The following is a 21,430-nucleotide window of genomic DNA, read 5'->3' on the forward strand; positions in this document are numbered from 1 at the left end:
ACAGCCTCAAAGAAATTACAGAAATATGAAAGAAGATATTATAAAAGAACAGAAACCTGAAAGGCAAACTATAAGAGTTTAGAAAAGAACAAAGACAGGGATTACAGTCATTTCAGAAATTTAAAAATTGGGGGCCGGGGGGGGGGGATAAAAAACAAGTAAAAACAAATCATGGTCATAACTTTAAGAAATACACATTAAATGGGACTTCCCTGGTGGCCCCGTGGTAAAGACTCCACCTTACAATGCAGGGGGACTCGGGTTCGAACCCTGGTCAGGGAACTAAGATCCCACATGCTGCAGGGCAACTAAGCCCGTGTGCCACAACTAATGAGTCTGCGCTCTAGAGCCCGTGTGCCACAGCTAGAGAAGAGAAACCCCACGCATCACAACAAAGAGCCCTCGCACCGCAAAGATCCCCGTGTGCCGCAACTAAGACCCAACGCATCCAAAAAATAAATGAAATAAATAAACAAAAAATAAATCTTTAAAAATATTTTTTTTAAAAGCTGCTGCCTATAAGGATCCCGGTGTCAGAAGCCAGAACTGAGAGAGTTCCCAGAAACAAAGATGAGGCACACCTGCTGCTCCACCCCCACCCACCATAGTCCCTGGGAGGGCAGCAGCGTCTCCCCCCCAAAAAAGGAAATACACCTTAAATGAAAAGGTAAACAATTACATGTTGAACAGAGTAAAGATAATAGATTAAGGAGATATACTTAAAGTTAAATTGATACTCTTGAAGAGATTATAATATTAAAATGTCATAAATAAATATATGAAACTCTCCTGTAATAAATAACTAAATATGCAGGCTGAAAACATACTCTACAACCCACAAAAAACTTGGTACAAAATAAACACCACCAAAACATCTGTCAAATGAGAGGTACTGAGCTTTAAAGCAAAACAGTATCATGAGCATCCAGACAGAAAAAAATCAAGTCAAATGTAGGCGGGTAGGTAGAATCTGGTTGGCCTCAAGATTCTTCCACAACAGGGAATTCAGGAACACTGAATGAATAATCACAGAATTCTGAGGAAAAGTGTGATACAAAAAATGTGAAACATAAAGAAGGGGTAGAAACAGGATGGCATTAAGCTCTCACAAGTATTGTGAACTTAAGGACTTAATAAGTTATTTCACTTCTTGAAATAACTGCTGGGAAATTAAAATAAAGAATGCTGTAATAGAAAAACCAAGGTGAAAAGACCAATGTACTTACTGACCGTTTAAATACATGACTAAAACTAAACAACCATGAATGGTTATAAGCTTTTAAAAACATATTATAAATCCTGATAATGTTAAAATAGGTCTAACCAAAAAATAAATAACATAAAATAAAATAAAAATAGATAGGTAGGTAGGTAGTCAGGAGAAAGGAAGAATGGGAAGAAAGAATTTATGCATGTGTTTATTCCCTTATCCTGGTTTATCAATACGTCAATGGGTTGTACTAAAAGAGACTCAAAACTATTTAGAGGTTTTTGTAATTTTCTTCTCTCCGCTTTAGGACTATTTTAGGAATTCATTCCTTCTTGTAGTAACAAACATCAATCATGTTTGTCATAGTATCTTAGTTTCTTTTTTTCAGTCAAATGCAACCAATTTAATTAAAAATTTATAAACGGCATGCATATTATAACTCCCTATTTCTACATTCATTATATATGCATTAAAAATATCTGGAATGATGTTCATCAAACGTAGGTGACGGTTATTACTAAGTGCTTGGTTTCTTTTTAACTTTTTCTTTAAATTATGAAAAAAGCCATTTATTCTAAAATAACACAGGAAAATAAATTGTAAGCAGTCACTCTACCTCCTCATCCTTCAAAAATAACCATTATTAATAACTAGCTCTATAGTCTTTCAGATTTTAAGTATACTACCACATAGTACAGAAAGTAAGATCATATCATTTTATACCTTAGTCACTTAAGTATGGTATGAACATTAGATACTTTCTCCCCCTCTTCATTCACTTATAATACTGCCATAAAATTTTTTGTACTGTCCTGTACATCTGTGGAAGCATACCTAGAACCTAAGCTCCTGTAAGTTGAATTGTGAGTCAAAGGAACATGCATATCATCTACCAAAAGTTCAATTCAATTTATAGTCCCAGAAACACTGTAGGTATCTATTTCTCCACAGCCTTGGGTGTTATCCTTTTCCCGCTGACAGCTGATAATTTATACTTCCTACATGCATTACCTATTTGTATTTTTTGCCCTTTTTTACATTAAGTGATTCAGCCTTTTCTTATTGATTTGGGTGAGCTTTATAAGCTGTATGGCTCTTTATAACTGCCATTTTTGTTTTAAAATGTTCTTGATTTGTGTTATTTTTTGCTAAACAGAGAAGTTCAAGGAGTATAAGTTTTTTTAAAAAGTCAATCTTTTTTCACAGCTCTTTGGTTTGTCGTGCATAGAAAAAAGCCTCTCTCCCTCAAGCCCAGACTAAAACATTCTTGATTACTTTCTTTTATTTTAATGATCTTATCTTTTGTTTTATCTTAACCATTGGCTAATTGTTGACCATGGGCAGGTTCCTCCATCTGTAAAGTGAGGATAACAGTGTCTACTTCATAAGGTGTGTTTGAGGAACACATTCATGCACATACAGTGTCTAACCCAGCAGTTGGCACATTGTAAGTAATCAGTAACTATCACGATCCTTTCATAATTTATGTAAACATAAAGACATAAATCTAGCTCCCCTCCACCTAACGCCAGTATGATAAGCCAGTTGTTCCAAGGCATTTTATTAAATAATCCACCTTTTCCCCAAGAGTTGAAAGCCAGCCATTGGTAGATCCTGGACTTGAAGGTCACTGAACTCTAAATTCACTGCTTCTTTCCACTATGGCACTGAATTCTGGCTTTGGTTGCCTATTTGCCTATAACAGCATTTCCTTTTAAAATGTTTGACTTACCTTAAAATCTACCAAGAAAAGAAAATAATTCAAACTGATAGTCCCATTCTCTCACTTGTTGTACACATATATAAATTTCTAAATTGAATACAGAGCACCTAGAAAGAAAGCATCCTAAGTAATTAAAAATTAAACTCCCTAGGGACTTCCCTGGTGGCGCAGAGGTTAAGAACCCGCCTGCCAATGCAGGGGACACGGGTTCAAGCCCTGGTCCGGGAAGATCCCACATGCTGCAGAGCAACTAAGCCCGTGCGCCACAACTACTTAGCCTGTGCTCTAGAGCCCGTAAGCCACAACTACTGAGCCCACGTACAACTACTGAAGCCTGTGCGCCTAGAGCCCGTGCTCCACAACAAGAGAAGCCACCGCAATGAGAAGCCCGCGCACCGCAACGAAGAGTAGCCCCCCACTCGTCGCAACTAGAGAAAAGCCCGTGCACAGCAACGAAGACCAATGCAGCCAAACAACACAGCCTTGTTTTTATGATTGGGAAATGCTTGTTTTAGGTAAAGAGAAAAGAAAGAAGAGCTTACTGACAGTGAGTCTTTTTTTAATAAAAGTTGATTTTGTCTGTACACACACACAAGTATTTCAAAGTCTCCAGTAGCTTTACAGTGTATCTATAGCTATGATAGAAACTTAAAACAAAAATTACATATAGCCCAGATAAAACGACTGATAGACAGTCAAACATTAGACTATTTCCAACTGAAGGGAAGGACAGATCCCTAAAATAATACATGAGAAAACTGGACTTAAACCCAGAAAATGAAAAAGAAAGAAGCACTGAGGCTAGAGGTAGATGGTCACTGACCATCTAGATGGAAAGTTTAAGTAGTTGTTAAGGCAATCTAAGAAAAGGAGCTGGCTTCAAAGCCAACAGAAAATGTTTCCTATGCTAACTAGTGGTTTGGCTTAACTGCATTCCACTGGCTTTAAAAGAATGAAAGAAAACAATTTCATAAAGAAATGAGATGCAGCAACATATGCTATCAGATGAAGGTTAGGATAACACACTGATTGAACCACATGAGGTCCCCTTCCAATCTCATTTCCTTGATAAACTCTAAACACAAAGTTACAAGACTGTGTGATATTTAGGGCCAAATGCACCTGATATTTACAACATCCAAACTCTCATCATTTACTTAAGACAGGAGCCAATGATTCATTATACAAATCTGACTTATATACTAGCAGGCAAAAGTCAAAATTCTCTTGCTGTGTCCTTAACTCTTTCATATTAAAAAAAAAAGAAAAGCTACGTGTTAGTGCATTATCAATCTGAATGACAGCTTAGTCAAATTTAGTTTTTAATTATGAAAATGCATATCCATCCTGTGCTTACTTGCACTCTAAGCAGAAGTCCTTTCATAGTCTTCCTCATAAATGAAGAACAGGTAAGCACATATTTTTTAATTGTTTATATAAATTTAAATATATCCCATGGGACTGACATATATATACTACTATGTAAAAAATAGATTAACTAATGAGAACCTACTGTATAACACAGGGAACTCTACTCAATGCTCTGTGGTGACCTAAATGGGAAGGAAATCTAAAAAAGAGGGGTTATTATGTATACGTATAACTGATTCACTTTGCTGCTGTACAGCAGAAACTAACACAACATTGTAAAGCAACTATACTCCAATAAAAATTAATTTAAAAAATAAAATAAAATATATCCCAGAGTTTAAAATATTTCACTGTGGATATGCGCTAAATTTTAATTAGTAAATTCCCTATTTATAGTTGTTTTAAATTTACTGCAGCTACAAATAGTATTTTGTATTCTAATCTGGTAGGCAAGAATGTAACTTACTTTACTCGTGGGGTGAGTTTTATTTTATATGCTAATTACAATGAAATGCCATGCTATTCTTGTCATTTATTTTTTTTATAGATTTTCATCTTTTTCTTAATTCTTTTATTAAATAAAATTATCAATTTTAAATATTATACTCAGACATCTACCTTTGCTCTTGTTTCTAACTTACAGTTGATTCTCCTGGATTTTTAAAGCAGATTCATCATTCGGCAACATATTTGGTATCTTTGTTTCCATTATTGTGTTTTGCTTTTGTCTTGTTTTCCTACACGGGCTATAGAACAGTACCAAAAAATATGAACAACAGTAGTTATATACATCTTTTTATTATTTCTCACTTTTAAAATACATGTAATTACTGCTAATTTCCAACAACTATTATTTATACATTAAAGCAGGTCCTAAGTTATTTTTTTGCTTTGGGGTTGTTTTCTGGGGTTTTTTTTGGTTTTTGTTTGTTTGTCTGTTTGGGGGGGGGGTGCTTTGGTTTGTTTTTATTTAAATAAAATTTTTTTTGGCCGCACCGCCCATGGCATGTGGGATCTTACTTCCTCAACCAGGGATCAAACCCATGTCCCCTGCACTGGAAGTGGGGAGTCTTAACCACTGGACTGCCAGGGAAATCCTGGTTTATTTGTTTTTGGTTTTTATTTATTTATTTGGCTGTGCCGGGTCTTAGTTGCTGCACCTAGGATCTTCGTTGCAGCATGCAGGATCTTGAGTTGCGGTGTGTGGGACCTAGTTCCCTGACCAGGGATCATACCCAGGCCCCCTACATTGGGAATGCGGAATCTTAGCCACTGGACCACCAGGGAAGTCCCCCCATGCTTTGTTTTTTAAGGTAAAGAATGGAAGCCAAATTTTTTCAAATGCCTTTTCAACATATGTGTATATTATTACTCATCACAATCAAGGGACTGTTTCTTCCTTAATGTATTAATATATAGTACGAGTAGTAATAGGAACACATTATCTTAGCAATCCTAAGTAGAATCCCATTATTCATTTATCGATACTATTTTGTTGATTTCAACTTGCTAAGATTTTACTGAAGACACTGGTATCTATAACTGGGATTGGTTCAGAGGGTTTCTGTGTGCCCTGTCAGATATTGATATTGGACTCAGACTCAAAATGAAACAGGAAGCTTTACAATTTTTACAATAGCATAATTAAAATAAAGTGGGAACCAGAATAAACAGATTATTGGAACATGCTAGACAAAAGCAGGTTCTTTGGGAATTTACAGAATTGTCCATTGGTGGAGAGGGGAATAAATCCAAAACTTATATAACATTTATATATAATATACATTTTACCAAAATAACTTAGTAAAAATATTTTTTTATTTTTTGGCTGGACTAAGCAAGACATGAATCACAAAAGTCATAAAAGTCAGGTGACTTTCCTGGAGGTCCAGCGGTTAAGACTCTGAGCTTCCACTGCAGGGGGCGCAGGTTCCATCCCTGGTCATGGAACTCGCCTGCCACACAGTGCAGCCAAAAAAAGGAAAAGGGGGGAGGGTCCATAAATCAGAATGACAGCTTTGTCTGCATAGAAATGTAACCACTTGAATGACAGGGGAAAATTACTAACATATGACCAAGCGTTAATCTTCTCTTAGTGCACGTAAGTGGATTCATATTGCAAAGACAAAAAAGGCAATGCACAAAGTCAAAACTGGAATGGGTAATATAAATGTAAGATGTTCTAACTCAAATGCATATTAAAACAATGTGATTTCTGGTTCTTCTACTATTTCCTCTAAGTAGGCCCAATCCCCCTCGTGCCATAGGGAGAAAAAAATAAATCTAAGCAGCAGGCCATTCCAGTTCCAATACAAGATTTCTTCCAGAGAGGAGAGGTAACACGTGTGACTATGTGAAAACAGCAGTGATATATTGCTATTAATTCACTTTCTGGTATATCTCACCATCATGCTTTAAACTCCTCCTCAAACCTTTCCTTAAGTTGGTACTACTTGATATGTTTCTCTAATTCTAATCACAATTTATTTACTTTATTTGTATGTATAATCACATTAGCAAAAGGAGAGAACCCTGCTGCCTGATGAGAAATGGAGTACATGCAATATACCTTTACTGAAAGGCATACTGTGCATAATAGCGATTTTCTCCACATTGAGTAAAAATGGCTTCTAGAAAATGGCATGCCCTGTAAAAAAATACAGGTGAGCATAAGAGGCCTAGAAAAGGACATACAGTCAAACAAAAAAGTTGGAAGTGATAAAGCTTATTAAGGGAAGAAAACCGTAAGACAAGAGCTTGACTATGACCACATCCCCCCTCCACCATATAAAAGACAGTGTTTATTTCTATGCAAGAGAAAGAAAAATGAAGGTAACATTGACTTGGGCATGGCATGGTGCCTTTCTGAAAAGCCAAGAAATACTCGGTACAATAGATTTATAACCATAATCGGCATGTATGCCACTAAGCACTATGCGGATATAGCAGTAGGATTTTGTATCTTCAAAATTATGAAGAAGGTGAAAGTGGAGGAAGAAGAGAATTCGGTAGAGGAGTTATTACATTGCAAAGCAAGTCCTGAATTATTTCAGAGGTTTAAGAACAGTGCAAAACTTCACAAATTTAAATATCATTGGTAAAACGGCTTCTTCTGATAGCGAGGCTACAACAAATTTCCCCCAGTGAATTGCGGAAAGCTATTAATAAATATGGTAGTGCTGAAGAGCAAATTTGTAATCTCAATGAAAACAGATCTTTTTTGGGAAATGGAAGCCATCTTATACTTTCATTTCATAAAACAAGAAAAATTTGTCAGACGAACATTGCTTTTATAAAGAAAAACTGAAGGGGATGTTAACCTAAATTCTTTGTTGGTATACTTTGAAAATGCAATACCTAAAATGTGGAATGTATTTTTCTATGTACTTTTTTAGTATTTTCTGAAAAAGTCTGGAGGGGGGCACTTTTTGTAAAACATACTTTTTTGAGGGGTGGGGCGGGGAACGCAGCTCAGCTTGTGGGATCTTAGTTCCCTGATCAGTGGAAGCACGGAGTCCTAACAACTGGACCACCAGGGAATTCCCGCATACAATCTTTTTGTAATCAGAAAATAAAGCTATTTCCAAGGCAGGAAGAGCATTGAGTTTATTTTCATCCTATACATTCTTTCGTTCTCAACTTCCCCATTTTCTGAATCAACTGTGCAGGTTCCAGACTTATCATGTTCAACCATGCCCTACTCTTTTCATTTATTCCATCTATTCATCATCCCTGACGTTTCTTAAATGTCTCTAGTGACCATCTACTTTTAGCATTGCTACTGTCAACATAAAGTCTAGGTTTAATCTTAAAATATGATTAAAATTATCCCAACTGTTTTCCTCCCATACTGAAGGTTATTTTTTTCTGTATTAACGGTAAGGATGTTTTTTGAGGATGCTGTATATTATATTATATTCCTTTCTTATGAGAAAAGGAATTCAGGAGAAATAATTTTCTGATCTCAGTAATACTTAGGCTTCTTCAGAGTGTGTGCTTTATTTTTATCTTATCTATACCATGAGTTGTGTAACTGATCACATCTGCCTTTACACTTTGGCTGTGAGAAACTTAAGAGCCAGTTTACACCAGTGATAAGTACAAAGAATTATTTCGTATGTATTTTTTTTAAAATAAATTTATTTATTTATTTATTTATTTTTGGCTATGATGGGTTTTCGTTTCTGTGCGCGGGCTTTCTCTAGTTGCGGCAAGCAGGGGCTACTCTTCATCGCGGTGCGCGGGCTTCTCATTGTCGTGGCTTCTCTTGTCGCGGAGCACAGGCTCTAGACGCGCAGGCTCAGTAGTTGTGGCTCACAGGCTTAGTTGCTCCGCGGCATGTGGGATCTTCCCAGACCAGGGCTCGAACTCGTGTCCCCTGCATTGGCAGGCAGATTCTTAACCACTGCGCCACCAGGGAAGCCCTCGTATGTATTTTTAGCAAAGCTAATTCTAATGAATACTTTATGCCTGTATCCATTTTTTTCCTTTCATTCTCACTTCTAATTGATGTCAACTTGTTGGAATTTATTCATTCATTCAAATATTTATTTAAGTATGTGCTAGGCGTTGGGGATATAACAATGAACAAAATAGTTTCTGCTCTCTTTGCTCTTGAGACAAAAGGGTCTCAAGGATCTTTCACGCTGATGGGGAAAGATAAACTATAGTATATCAAATGGTGATAAGCCACTGTAAACTACTTTTTGAGCAAGATGGGAAAGACAATAGTCTGACAACTTATCAAACCAAAAAATATTTAAGCAACGTCTTACCGCATCATTTTCCCCACTCTAACACTGTACAACAACATCAATGCACTTGATGCCTCTAAACCATACACTTCAAAATGGTTAAAATGGTGAGTTTTACGTTACATATATTTTACCACAATTTTTAAAAAGGCTTTCTGATCCTCTCACTCTCTCATGGTATATAACCAAATTTCTTAAACAAACTCTCCCTCTAAAATTTAGCTCCGTCTCAATCCTTTCTCATCCTCTACTTCCCGGAATCACTGACACTCCAAACACAACCTGAGCCTGTGATTTACACTCCCACTGCCCCTCAGACTTTCCTCCCTCAGGCTTTGATGACTCCCCTCTTTCTTTCCTAGTTTTCTCCTCCCTCTCTGAACACCACTTCTCAGCATTTTAATGGCTCCTTTTCCTCCACCTGCCCCCCAAACACAGCCTTCCAAGAGTAACCCATCATTTGCCCTTTTCTATTTGTCCAACAATCTACTCTTAGGTACTTGCACACACCAAGGCTTCAAGTATTACCTTGTGTGGGGTGTTACCTCCAAATTTACCTCTCATGAGCTTCAGAATCCATTTCCCAACAGGACCTCAACCGAAGCTCATCGTCCCCGCCAAACCTGTTCATCCACCTGACTTTCATTATTTCCCCTTAGTCATCCAACCTTGAAACCTGGCAATCATTCCCTATTCCTCCCTCTTCTTCACCCATTACATCCAACTAGCCTACTAAATGACCCTAACTTCCAGTATCTTCCCCAATAATCTGACCTACAAACTGTCACCAGATTGATCTTTCTTGGACAAAAGTTTGGTCCTTAACCCAGCACTCATGTTCCTCTATGATCTGACCTCAAAAGAAAGCTTTCCATCTTTATCTCTTACTTTACATCCTTCCCTCCTCTGAATATACACACCATCATACTCATACTCCTAAATCATATCCCCTCCCTCTTTTTACTAATGCCAATCCCCTATACTTAAACAGTAATTCATACTTCTACCAAACTTTTTTTTTTTGGCCGCACCACAAGGCTTGCAGGACCTTAGTTCCCCCACCAGGGATTGAACCTGGGCCACAGCAGTGAAAGCACCAAGTCCTAACCACTGGACTGCCAGGGAGCTCCCGAAAGTCTACCAAATCTTAACGGGCTGGTTCAAATGTCAGATCCTCCTATAAACCTTCCCAAATCAGGAATGTAAATTAACCTTCTCATCTGTGCTCCCTGGTATTTTGTATTAGTGAATTTGCCACATTCTAGCTGTATGAATTATGTTTGTCCTTATAACTCAACTACATTTTAAGAGGCTCAAAGGGAGCCATTTATTTGGGGGAAGGAAGATACAAAAACTCACCTGACTGCTACAACATATGAACCCTAAGTTTAAACCCTTTATATAAGAACCATGCTAAACATATTTAATAATTATTAAGTACCTACCATTATATTTTGCCAAAATGACATTTAAATCTAGGCAATCCAACTGGATATACAATCACACTTGACTATAATTATGTAAAGAGCTTGGGGTTTTGACAGTAGTGATTAGGAAAGACAAGATCAACTTACTTTGGGTTTCAAAATAGCTTCAATTCTTATTACATTATGACTCAGCTTTAATAGGCACTGCTTTCTAGCTACATTACTCTTAACCTATTCCCTCTTAATCCTGGCCAAAACAGACTACAAATTTAGTTGCTAACTGACTCGTCTCCAGAGCAAAGTATTTTCAGGTTTAGAAAAGGTTCCCTACTCTAGCTACACCACCATGCTCTAGGAAATCCTGTCCTCCTGTGTCCCCAGGGCTCCAATCCCCTAACTAATAACACATCCCCAATATAGTATTCTTCCCAGTGCATCCTGAGAAACATGGTTCTGTTTTCTTACTTCGTCCGACAGAATCACTTGATTGTCCATGCTCTAGTTCAGTGGTTTTAAAACTTTACACAGGACTGCCCTGGTGGTGCAGTGGTTGAGAATCTGCCCGCCAACGCAGGGGACACAGGTTTGACCCCTGGTCCGGGAAGATCCCATGTGCCGTGGAGCAACTAAGCCCGTGTGCCAAAACTACTGAGCCTGCGCTCTAGAGCCCACGTGCCACAACTACAGAAGCCCGCGCGCCTAGAACCTGCGCCTCGCAACAAGAGAAGCCACCGCAATGGGAAGCCCGCGCACCACAACGAAGAGTAGCCCCCGCTCGCCGCAATGAAGACCCAATGCAGCCAAAAATAAATCAGTTAATAAAAGAAAAAAAAAAACTTCGCACAACTATTTCTTCACCTGGATAGTAGCTATACCTTGCTTTATAACAACTCTTTAAACTGCACATGTTTTATATTGCATACATCATACACACATACACTATTCTGTAGATATGACTATACAGCATAAGAGTAAAACAGACTGAGAAGTAATTTTAAAATTTCAGAGAGAGAGAAACCTTTAAACAACTGAATCTTTTCCTCGAACAAGCTTAAAAACGAACAAAGTTGGAAGACTCACATTTTCTAATTTCAAAACTTACTACAAAGCTGCAAGAATCAAAACAGTGTAGTATGGCATAAAAACAAACATAGAACAACAGAATAAAATAATAGCCCAGGAAAAACCCCTTGCATACATCATCACATGATTTTTGCCAAGGGTGTCAAGACCATTCAATGGGGAAAGGACAATCTTTTCAACAAATGGTGTTGGGAAAACTGGATATCCACATGCAAAAGAATGAAGTTGGACTCTTTCCACACATAAGATGCAAAAATTAATTCAAAATGAATCAAAGACATAAATGCTAAAACTAAAACTCTAAAATTCTTAGAAGAAAACATAGGGGGAAATCTTCATGACATTAGACTTGGCAACAATTACTTGGATATGAAAACCAAAAGAACAGGCAACATAAGAAAACAATAGATTGGGCTTCCCTGGTGGCGCAGTGGTTGAGAATCTGCCTGCCAATGCAGGGGACACGGGTTCGAGCCCTGGTCTGGGAAGATCCCACATGCCGCGGAGCAACTAGGCCCGTGAGCCACAGCTACTGAGCCTGCGCGTCTGGAGCCTGTGCGTCTGCAGCCTGTGCTCCGCAACAAGAGAGGCCACGATAGTGAGAGGCCCGCGCACCGCGATGAAGAGTGGCCCCCGCTCGCCGCAACTAGAGAAAGCCCTCGCACAGAAACAAAGACCCAACGCAGCCAAGAAAAAATAATAATAAATAAAATAATAATTAGAAAAAGAAAACAATAGATAAATTAGACTTATCAAAATTTAAAACTTGTGCATCAAAGGCAACCCACAGAATGGGAGAAGTCTGCAAATTGCATATCTTGACATGGGATTAATATCCAGAATATACAAACCTCATAAATTTAAGGACTTGAGTAGACATTTTCCCAAAGAAGCCATACAGTTGGCCAATAAGAACATAAGATGAGGCTTTCTGGTGGCACAGTGGTTGAGAATCCGCCTGCCAATGCAGGGGACACGGGTTCAAGCCCTGGTCCGGGAAGATCCCACATGCCACAGAGCAACTAAACTCGTGTGCCACAACTACTGAGCCTGCACTCTAGAGCCCATACTCCGCAACAAGAGAAGCCACCCCAGTGGGAAGCCCGCGCACCGCAACAAAGAGTGGCCTCCGCTCTCCGCAACTAGAGAAAGCCCGCGCGCAGCAACAAAGACCCAGTGCAGCCAAGATAAATTTTAAAAAAGAAAGAAGAATATGAAAAGATGCTCAGTATCACTATTCATCAGAGAAATCAAATGAATCAAAACTACAAGATACCATTTCATAACTGTTAGGTTGGCTCTTGTTTTTAAAAAAAATCAAAACAAATCAAAATAGCAAGTGTTAACAAGAACACAGAGAAACTGGAGCCCTGTGCACTGCTGGTGGGAATGTTTAGTAGTGCAGCCACTGTAGAAGACAGTATAGCATTTCCTCAAAAAATTAAAAATTGAATTACCATATGATCCAGCAACTCTACTTTTGGGTATATACCCAAAAGAATTTAAAAGCAGGGACTCAAACAGATACTTGTATACCCACGTTAAGCACAGCATTATTTGCAATAGCCAAACAATGTGGAAACAACCCAAGTGTTCACTGGTAGATGAATGGGTAAACAACATACATAGACTGTAGCATGAAAACATGCTACAACATGGATGAAAATTGAAAACATTATGGTAAGTGAAACAAGCCAGACACAAAAGGACAAATACTTTGTGATTCTTACATGAGGTCTCTAGAGTAGTCAAACTCATAGAGACAGAAAGTAGAATGGTGGTTATTAGGGGCCAGTGAAAGGCAAGAATGGGTTAAATTGTTTAGTGGGTACAGAGTTTTTCAATTTGAGATGATGAAGAAGTTTTGGAAATAGTGGTAATGGTTACAAAGCAGTGTGAATGTACTTAATGCCACTGAACTATACACTTAAAAATGGTTAAAATGATCAATTTTATGTGTATTTTATCACAACAAAAAACAGTCCAAACATACAAATTAGATAAATGGGTAACACCTCAAACAGAAGCCAGTCATCTTCCTACTGCTTTGTGTGACAGATCCTGAAGTACAGATTGAGGATATCACTGCTCTTAATCACTCTCACACTTTTGATGTGGTCCACACTCAAGGAAGGCACCATTAATATTCAATCATGGGGGACTTCCTGGTAGTCCAGTGAGTGGCTAAGACTCTGCACTCCCAATGCAGGGGGCCCGGGTTCGATCCCTGGTCAGGGAACTAGATCCCGCATGCATGCCTCAACTAAAAAAATCTCCCAGGCCACAACTGAGACCCTGGTGCAGCCAAATAAATAAATAAATAAATTTTTAAAAAAATAAAACAAAAACCAATCATGGAGCTCAAAATTTCTCGATGTAGTACTCAGGAGCCACTCCAGCCAAATGAACACATGATGAGACATTTGCTATCCTTGCCTTAATATGTGACCTTTGAAAACAAATCTGCCCTTCTCTTCCTATGTGGGAACCCTTTCTCCCTTGTTTTCTGTGGAGCTTCTCCTAAATGAAAGGGCCACTTTAGTCTGTGTGAGGTTCAAGTAAGCCAAAACTCTCATTCTCATTGTTAACGACATGTATATAAAAAACAACTCCAAATGGACCACCTAACAGACTTCTTAGGTTTGTGAGGGATATCAAATTCCACCAAGTTGCCAGTCATCATTTTTATGGAGTGGGAACTCAAAGCCTGGACTAGAAAAAGAATGGCTAGTCTGGTTCTCCAGCTGAGAACCAGAATGCGAAGATAAATTAGTCTTGATTTAAAAAAACAAAACACACACAACTAGAAATACTTTTCACAAATTAATTATTTAAGTAAATGTACAAGCTGCAATTATTTTATGTTCTTCAAAATACTGACATACTGATTTTTCTTTTTTGTAAAAGCACTTTAGTACCTTACACATACCAGCTCTGATGGGCATAATAAACGTCAAGTGAATTCACAAATTATTTTAGCTAACAAGAGACACAGTAAAGCTTAAGATTTTGGTCCGAATTCACTGCCTTGCACCCAGACTACTGGGGGCGGGGGGTGGGGGGGGTGGGGGTTGGGGGGGCGTGGAGGTGAAACAAAATAAAAGGATGCTGTTGTGCTTTGCTTCTTTGTTTCCATTTTCATTCCTCTACATCAGTTCCTCCCCTCCCCCCTAGAATCCATGAGACAATCCTGAAATCACTTATATATTTACTCAAACTTATAAAGGAAACCTAAGCACCTACATGGAAAATTGGAGTTTAACTAAACTTTTTCAAAAAAAGAGTGTGAACAAAAAATTACGTGACTGCCACTTGGTGAGCTCTTGTGCCACATTGAGAATGAAAGTGGAGACAACAGTGTAGCAAAATAAAAAATGTTTATATTACTAAGTAGAGTAACACATATGATTACAAAATACAGTAAAAAGGTTGGAAGAAAAAAATACACCAATAACGTAAGTAATTGCTTTCAGGTGACATGAGACTGAGATTTCTCTCTCTCTCTCTACAATTAATCCACGGCTCACGAATAGGAATTTATTTCAATAAAGACTTTAATACACTGAAAATTCAAGACATTTTTATAATGGTTAAAGATTTCAATAACCCCAAAAAATAGGGATCCCTTCAAAATAATATTGATCTATCTTTTGCAGCCAATTCATAAACCAATCTTTCTGTTCCCAGTATAACTTTTACTATGAAGCCTGGTTCCTTGCCATTTAGGCTTTTTTAAAGGTATTTTTTAAAACATTTTTATAAAATGCTGCTACTTATAAGTAGCTTAAAATTTCAGTAAAGTTCTCTTAATCTAAAATGAAGTTAATTTTTCCCCAAAATGACTAAACTATCACCAGTAGAAGTTCCTAATGGAATTATGCCAAATAGTGACAAGTTCCATGACTCACTAAAAGAAAGATTAAGTATCATGCCCTTTGGGTGGAAAGACTAGTTTAGCCAGATTACCCAAGCACAGAGTTACTAGTACTAATAACATCTCATATATCTTAAAAAAAACACACAAAAAACTTTGTACATTGTACTTTGATGGAAGTGTTTAATAATTCAACACTCTGTAACACAAGGCAATTGATCATATTTAGAAGCAGCAACAACAATCCAAAATCTAAATTATCATGATAGATTTTTCTCAATACAAGCAGGAGGCCAAGCGTTTCTAAATCAACTGTTTTCAAAAGTTTCTCCGCCCCCCCCCATGCATTTCAAAGCTATCTTCAAATTTTCCACAGTCTTATCTGATCTTAGGAATAGGAAATATTCTGTTAAAGAAAACACAGCAAAGCCTAAGTAATTGGATAACTGAAAAAAACTTTTCCATGTCAAAAATCACCATACAAAATTAAAAGGCATTGGGAGTTCCCTGGTGGTCCAGTGGTTAGGACTTGGTGCTTTCACTGCCCGGGCCCGGGTTCAATCCCTGGTCAGGGAATCCCACAAGCTGCTCGGTGCAGCCAAAGAAAAATTAAAAGGCAAACAACTACTCTTACAAACCTTTAAAACAAGCCCCCCACCCCGCAACCCACACAATTCAAAACTGTCAAGAAGTGTTCAATTTTATTGGGAATTTTTAAAATAAAATTATATCTTTTTCTTTTACTATTTATTTATTCATTTATTTGGCTGCACCGGCACTTAGTTGTGGCACACAGGATCTTCCTTGCGGCATACGGGATCTTTAGTTGTGGCGTGCGGGATCTAGTTCCTGCCAGGGATGGAACCAGGGCCCCCTGCATTGGGAGCGCGGAGTCTAACCACTGGACCACCAGGGAAGTCCCTAAAATTATTTCTTTTCACCTTGCAGAATCAAACATTTTTAGAAGTCCCTGATAGTAAGCACGCAATAAAAAATGGAATTTTAATACAGTGATAGTGGGACTATAACCTTCCTAGCAGGTAAGTGGTGATATTTGTTAGGAAGCTCAAAAGGGTACAAACTTCCAGCTATAAGATACGTAAGTACTGGGGGTGTAATGGACAACATGATGACTATAGCTAAGACTGCTGTATGGTATACTTGAAAGTTGCTAAGAGAGCAGATCCTAAAAGTTCTCATCACAAGGGAAAAAAGTCTTTATTTTTCTTTTTTTGAAGTTAACTATATAACACGATGAATGCTAACTATTTTTATTGTAATAAGCATTTCACAATATACGTAAGGCATTATACTGTATACCTTAAACTTAGTGCTGTATATCAGTTACATCTCAATAAAACTGAAAGAAAAAAAAGAACCTCAAAAAATGTTTTATCTTCTTTGATTCCGCAATAACCACTCCTAGAGATTTATCCTAAGAGAAATAATAAAAGATTATGTGTAAATATTTTTCATAAGGAAAATTCACAGAAGCATTAGCTATAATTTAAATAATTTGTAATATAAAAACAACCTGAAGTCAAAAATTGGGGGAATCCTATGGTATCAATATTTGCATATGAAAGAATGCTATGTATCAATGTAAAATACTTTGAAAGAGTATTTAATGACATGGAAAAATATTTACAATTTGTTTTTAAAAGATAAAATATTGTAAATATATCTAACTCTTAAAAACACATACACTACATGTATTTTTAAAAAGTGAAACCAAAAAATTTGGCCCAAACCTCTAATCTATCTTCCAGTTCAAGGTGCCAGCATGAGCACATGTGTTTATCTCTTCTCCTTTCTAATAACTTTATTAAATAAGCCTTTCTAAAGAAATTTTAAAATAACTTTTTAACTAAAAATATTTTTTAAAAAGCCTAGGTAGATTGCCCATGGTTCTGAAAAGATGGAAAACGGATGGAGGAATGTGGATTAGGCACAGTGGAGGGAGAAGAGCAGAATACTCACAGAGGGGGTGCAGCGGGCGAGGAAGGCTAATCTTCTGGGCAGAACCCCAGAGAGGCGCCAGTTCAGTGACCGTCGTAGTGAGAAGTGGGACTGAAAACATCTGTCATAGCAAGAAGTCAACAGAGAATGTCTAAAGTTGATAAACCAAAAAATAAACACTATAAGCATATTATTTAGAACATGGAGTTCAGCCCCAGGAAATCTGAACCAAAAAGGTTTTTTTCAAAGTAGTTGCCTCTGGAGAGTGGGGCTCTTCATTATTAGGCCTTTTGTATCACTGATATTTGATTACTTGATTTTTTAAGCTAAGTGTGTGTATAATATTGATTTTAAGTTTTCATCCTTTTTTATTTTATACTTTGTTCATTTTCCTTTTAATACACAACATCCTACGTTCTACTTCCTTCCCACCAAGGCAGAGGCTGTATGCACCTCATTTAGCAGTGTTTTTCAACTATAAGTTATGCAGTCATGAAACAGATCTAGTGGGATATAAACAGCATTTTTTCCTAATAAAAGGAAAAATAAAATAGGGATATTGTTGGTGAAGCTTTCAATTATAAATGTTTACTTAAATGTGTGTACTGGGGTACTATGAAACATCTCTTTCTCGTGTGTCTATTCTCAACCCAGCACCCAGAACAATCCTGTCAAACTGTGAATTCAGATCATGTTACTACTCCAATGGCTTTGAGTTCTGCCTCACAGTAATGAACAGCCTGCATAATTGCCTAAAAGGTCCTTTAGAATCAACCAGTATCTTTTCAACCTTCTACTTGCTACCTTGTACACTTGGCTTCAGCTAACTGCTCTCCCTCATCTTCCTCTGACATTCAAGACTATCTCCACTTCAGGGCCTTTGTGTTTGCTGTACCCTCTGCATGATTCCCTTCCTCAGCTAATTCAATTATTTAAATGTCATCCTATTTTAAATCATAACCCTCACACTCTTACGCTCTACTCCCTATTTTATCCCCTTACTCCTTATTACTCTTCATAGTCCCTATTTTATTCCGTTTTATGGATACTTCCCCCGCAGCATACAACTTTCTATTAATTGTTTCTCTCCCCTACCCCCACTAGAATGCAAGCTCTAAAAGAACATGGATTTTTGTTTGTTTGCTGATGTAGTCCAGCACCTGTTACAGTCCCTGGCATGTAGTAGGCCCTCTGTAAGTATCTGTTGAATTAACAGATTAGATAAAACATATATATCATCTTAGGAATTGCCAGATTATTAGCAAACAAGCACAACAGTTTGGAACCTTTAAGAAATTCTGGCAATTTCAATTTTAAGGATACGCTATGACTTAGACTCTGGAGTGGTAAATTCAGGTTATTCACAATACTGAGTATGTTGCTGGCATACTGGGCCATAATGAATGTGCAAGTCTGTTGAAATAATTAAAACAACCTTTCTTAACATCAAAAGTAAAATTTTAAATGCTGGTATCTGCCACCATTTAAAAAAAAAAAAAAAAAGGGAGAACCTATCCCCTAAAGAGCTAAGATACTTTAAAGTACAGAAGTCTTATACCTTTTTAAATATGTCACAGTGAAAGTCTCATGCTCAGTAACCACAATTTGCACACATTCACAATTTTCACTATTTCCTTCAACCCCGAATGGAGATCAAGGGGCACGCTGTTGATCACCTTCATTTCTTCAGAATAAAACAAAGAGCAAGTTAGCATTCCTGTGAAATTCACATAGCAGGTCTTTTACTGTGGCACATACGGATGACAGAGCCTCTGTCAGTCATGATTTTCTTTTTCAATGAATTTTTTTCTAGTCTACATTACAACTCACTGGATGAAAAAGAGAAATCTTCAACAGATTTTCAATGATTAATAAGAAAAATCCTTGAACACTTCTCCCTCATACACACAGAAGCACACATGGCAAAACAGATTTCTACTGAGTTAAAAAGAAGCTTATCCAACTGCAAAAAGAAATGTCTTTAAGCCTGCAAATGAATAACGGTTTTTCCATATTTCGTGCCATTAATAAAGCACACTTAACAGCATGACTTTACAAAAAAAAGTTTCACTAATCACTTGTTTTTTGTGTTCTTGGAGAATAAATTTTGGTATTAGCTGTTTTGCAACTGGTTCTACCCATCCATTTTCTCAAAAAACAATGTGGTTTTACCTGTTTTTACCACAAGAAGTAAAGGTTTTTTAAAGAGGGAAATAAACGAGACAAGCTGAAAGGGCAGCTCACAGACATAAATAAATAAAATTGAATGAAGTACTCAAGCCACTGGCACAATGAAAACTACATAGCATAAAGGAAGTAGCAGACCTGATGTTGATGAAAACAAATTTATGAAATGAAAGAGAACCTCAAGAAAATTCACTAGAACACAGCAGAAGAGAACGAAGGAAGCATTTAGAAAAATAAAATGAAGACAGGAAATGAAGATGAACAATCATAAAACTGATGTCTTTTGAGGAAAAATAAAAATGAAAGCATATTACAAGATATATAAGAAAATATTCCTGAATCGCAGATTGAAACGGCTTACCATGTAACAGGAAAATGTAATAGAGAATCACACCAAGACCGAGATATATCCTGATGAAGTTACTGAACTTCAAGGATAAAGAAAGAATTCTACCAATACCCAGGCAGAAGTAGGTCACCTACAAAGGGAAAAAAAAAGTCAGGCTGGCCCCAGACTTCTCTAGAGTAACCCTAGATGCCAGAAGATAATGGAGAAATGTCTACTGGGTATTAAGGGGAAGGCAACATAGCTCAAAAATTCTATAACCAGCCAAAATATAACTTCACTTGTGAAATCCTCCAACATTTTTAAACATACTAGACTCCTGAGAATAGAGCATTCAAACAACCACTCCTCAAATAGAAAAATCTATTTGATAAACAACATAACAGATTTAAGAATATTAAAGCTATACCTTTATAATAGTAGCCACAGAACTATAAGCTACCATATTTCATCTATTCTAAGATGCACTTTTTTTCACATTTTAGTATATCTGAAATCAGCATGCATGTTACAACCAATGGCATGTCATAGTTTCTTTGACAGAACTTAACCATGTTAGTGGTTGTCGTACAATCTTACAATCAATGGTACTTTAGACATAATGAAATACAGTATAAACTTCCAAAATGAGAGAAGGAAGAGAAAATAAAGGCAATAAACCATGTAGTTTAACACAGAAAAAAGAAAACCAAACAGAAAGATAGGCAATGAAAAGAACAGTATTACAGAAGCAAAACCAAACATACAATATTAATGTAAATGATTAAAAGCATCTCAGATTGGGTCCAAAAAGACTAACCTTTCTTTATCCAACTACATGGGGTCTAAATGAGACAAACCTAAAACAAAGACTTTGAGAGGTTAACAATAAAAGGTTAGACATAAGTATAAGCAAGCAAGTATAAACACTCTTATCAGTTGAATTCAAAGTAGAAGAACATTAAAGGTGGCAAAAAGGTCACTTTTCAGAATGCTCAAGATTACAATCCATAAAGAAGATATAATGTATATAAAACTATGTACACCAAAACCTTCTCCCTCTCTCCATATATATATATATATATATATATATATATATATATATGTGTGTGTGTGTGTGTGTGTGTGTGTGTGTGTGTATATATATATATATATATTTGGAGCCCAAACTTTAAAGAAATACAAGAAAACTGGGCAGAAATAAAAGTAGAAGGCAATCACCATTTCAGTCCTTAAAGACCAAACAGATAAAACGATAAAACGGCTGAACAACATATGATGGGATGAGATAAAATCCCTATGGAACAGTTTATAAAAACTGATCGTCTATTTAGGCCATAACACCTAAAAATTTAAGCAAGCAGAAATAATAGAGACCACCATCTGAAAATGAAACAATTAAACTACTCCCCTTAGTGGAAGAGACTTGACCATTTATGTACTATCTCTCCCTAAACTACTCCATTCAAAGATGGAAATCAAAATTAATACAGATTATCTAATAAATAACAATTATA

The 21,430-nt window shown here is 37.0% G+C and overlaps 1 protein-coding gene and 1 long non-coding RNA gene across 2 annotated transcripts in view; both read right to left on the minus strand.

Moving 5' to 3' along the window:
- Positions 1–21,430, minus strand: part of UBE2G1 (ubiquitin conjugating enzyme E2 G1) — a gene marked incomplete at its 5' end in the record, with an annotated part of 96,897 nt that overhangs the window by 41,150 nt on the left and 34,317 nt on the right. The gene's annotated exons all lie outside the window — the stretch shown is intronic.
- On the minus strand, positions 15,646–19,155 carry LOC132355363 (uncharacterized). The gene is made up of 3 exons (XR_009499594.1): positions 18,960–19,155; positions 17,423–17,522; positions 15,646–16,877 (listed from the first exon to the last, which is right to left on the minus strand). It is a non-coding gene; the product is annotated as an uncharacterized LOC132355363 (long non-coding RNA).

Source organism: Balaenoptera ricei, chromosome 20 (assembly GCF_028023285.1).
Source record: "Balaenoptera ricei isolate mBalRic1 chromosome 20, mBalRic1.hap2, whole genome shotgun sequence".
Taxonomy (NCBI): Eukaryota; Metazoa; Chordata; class Mammalia; order Artiodactyla; family Balaenopteridae; genus Balaenoptera; species Balaenoptera ricei.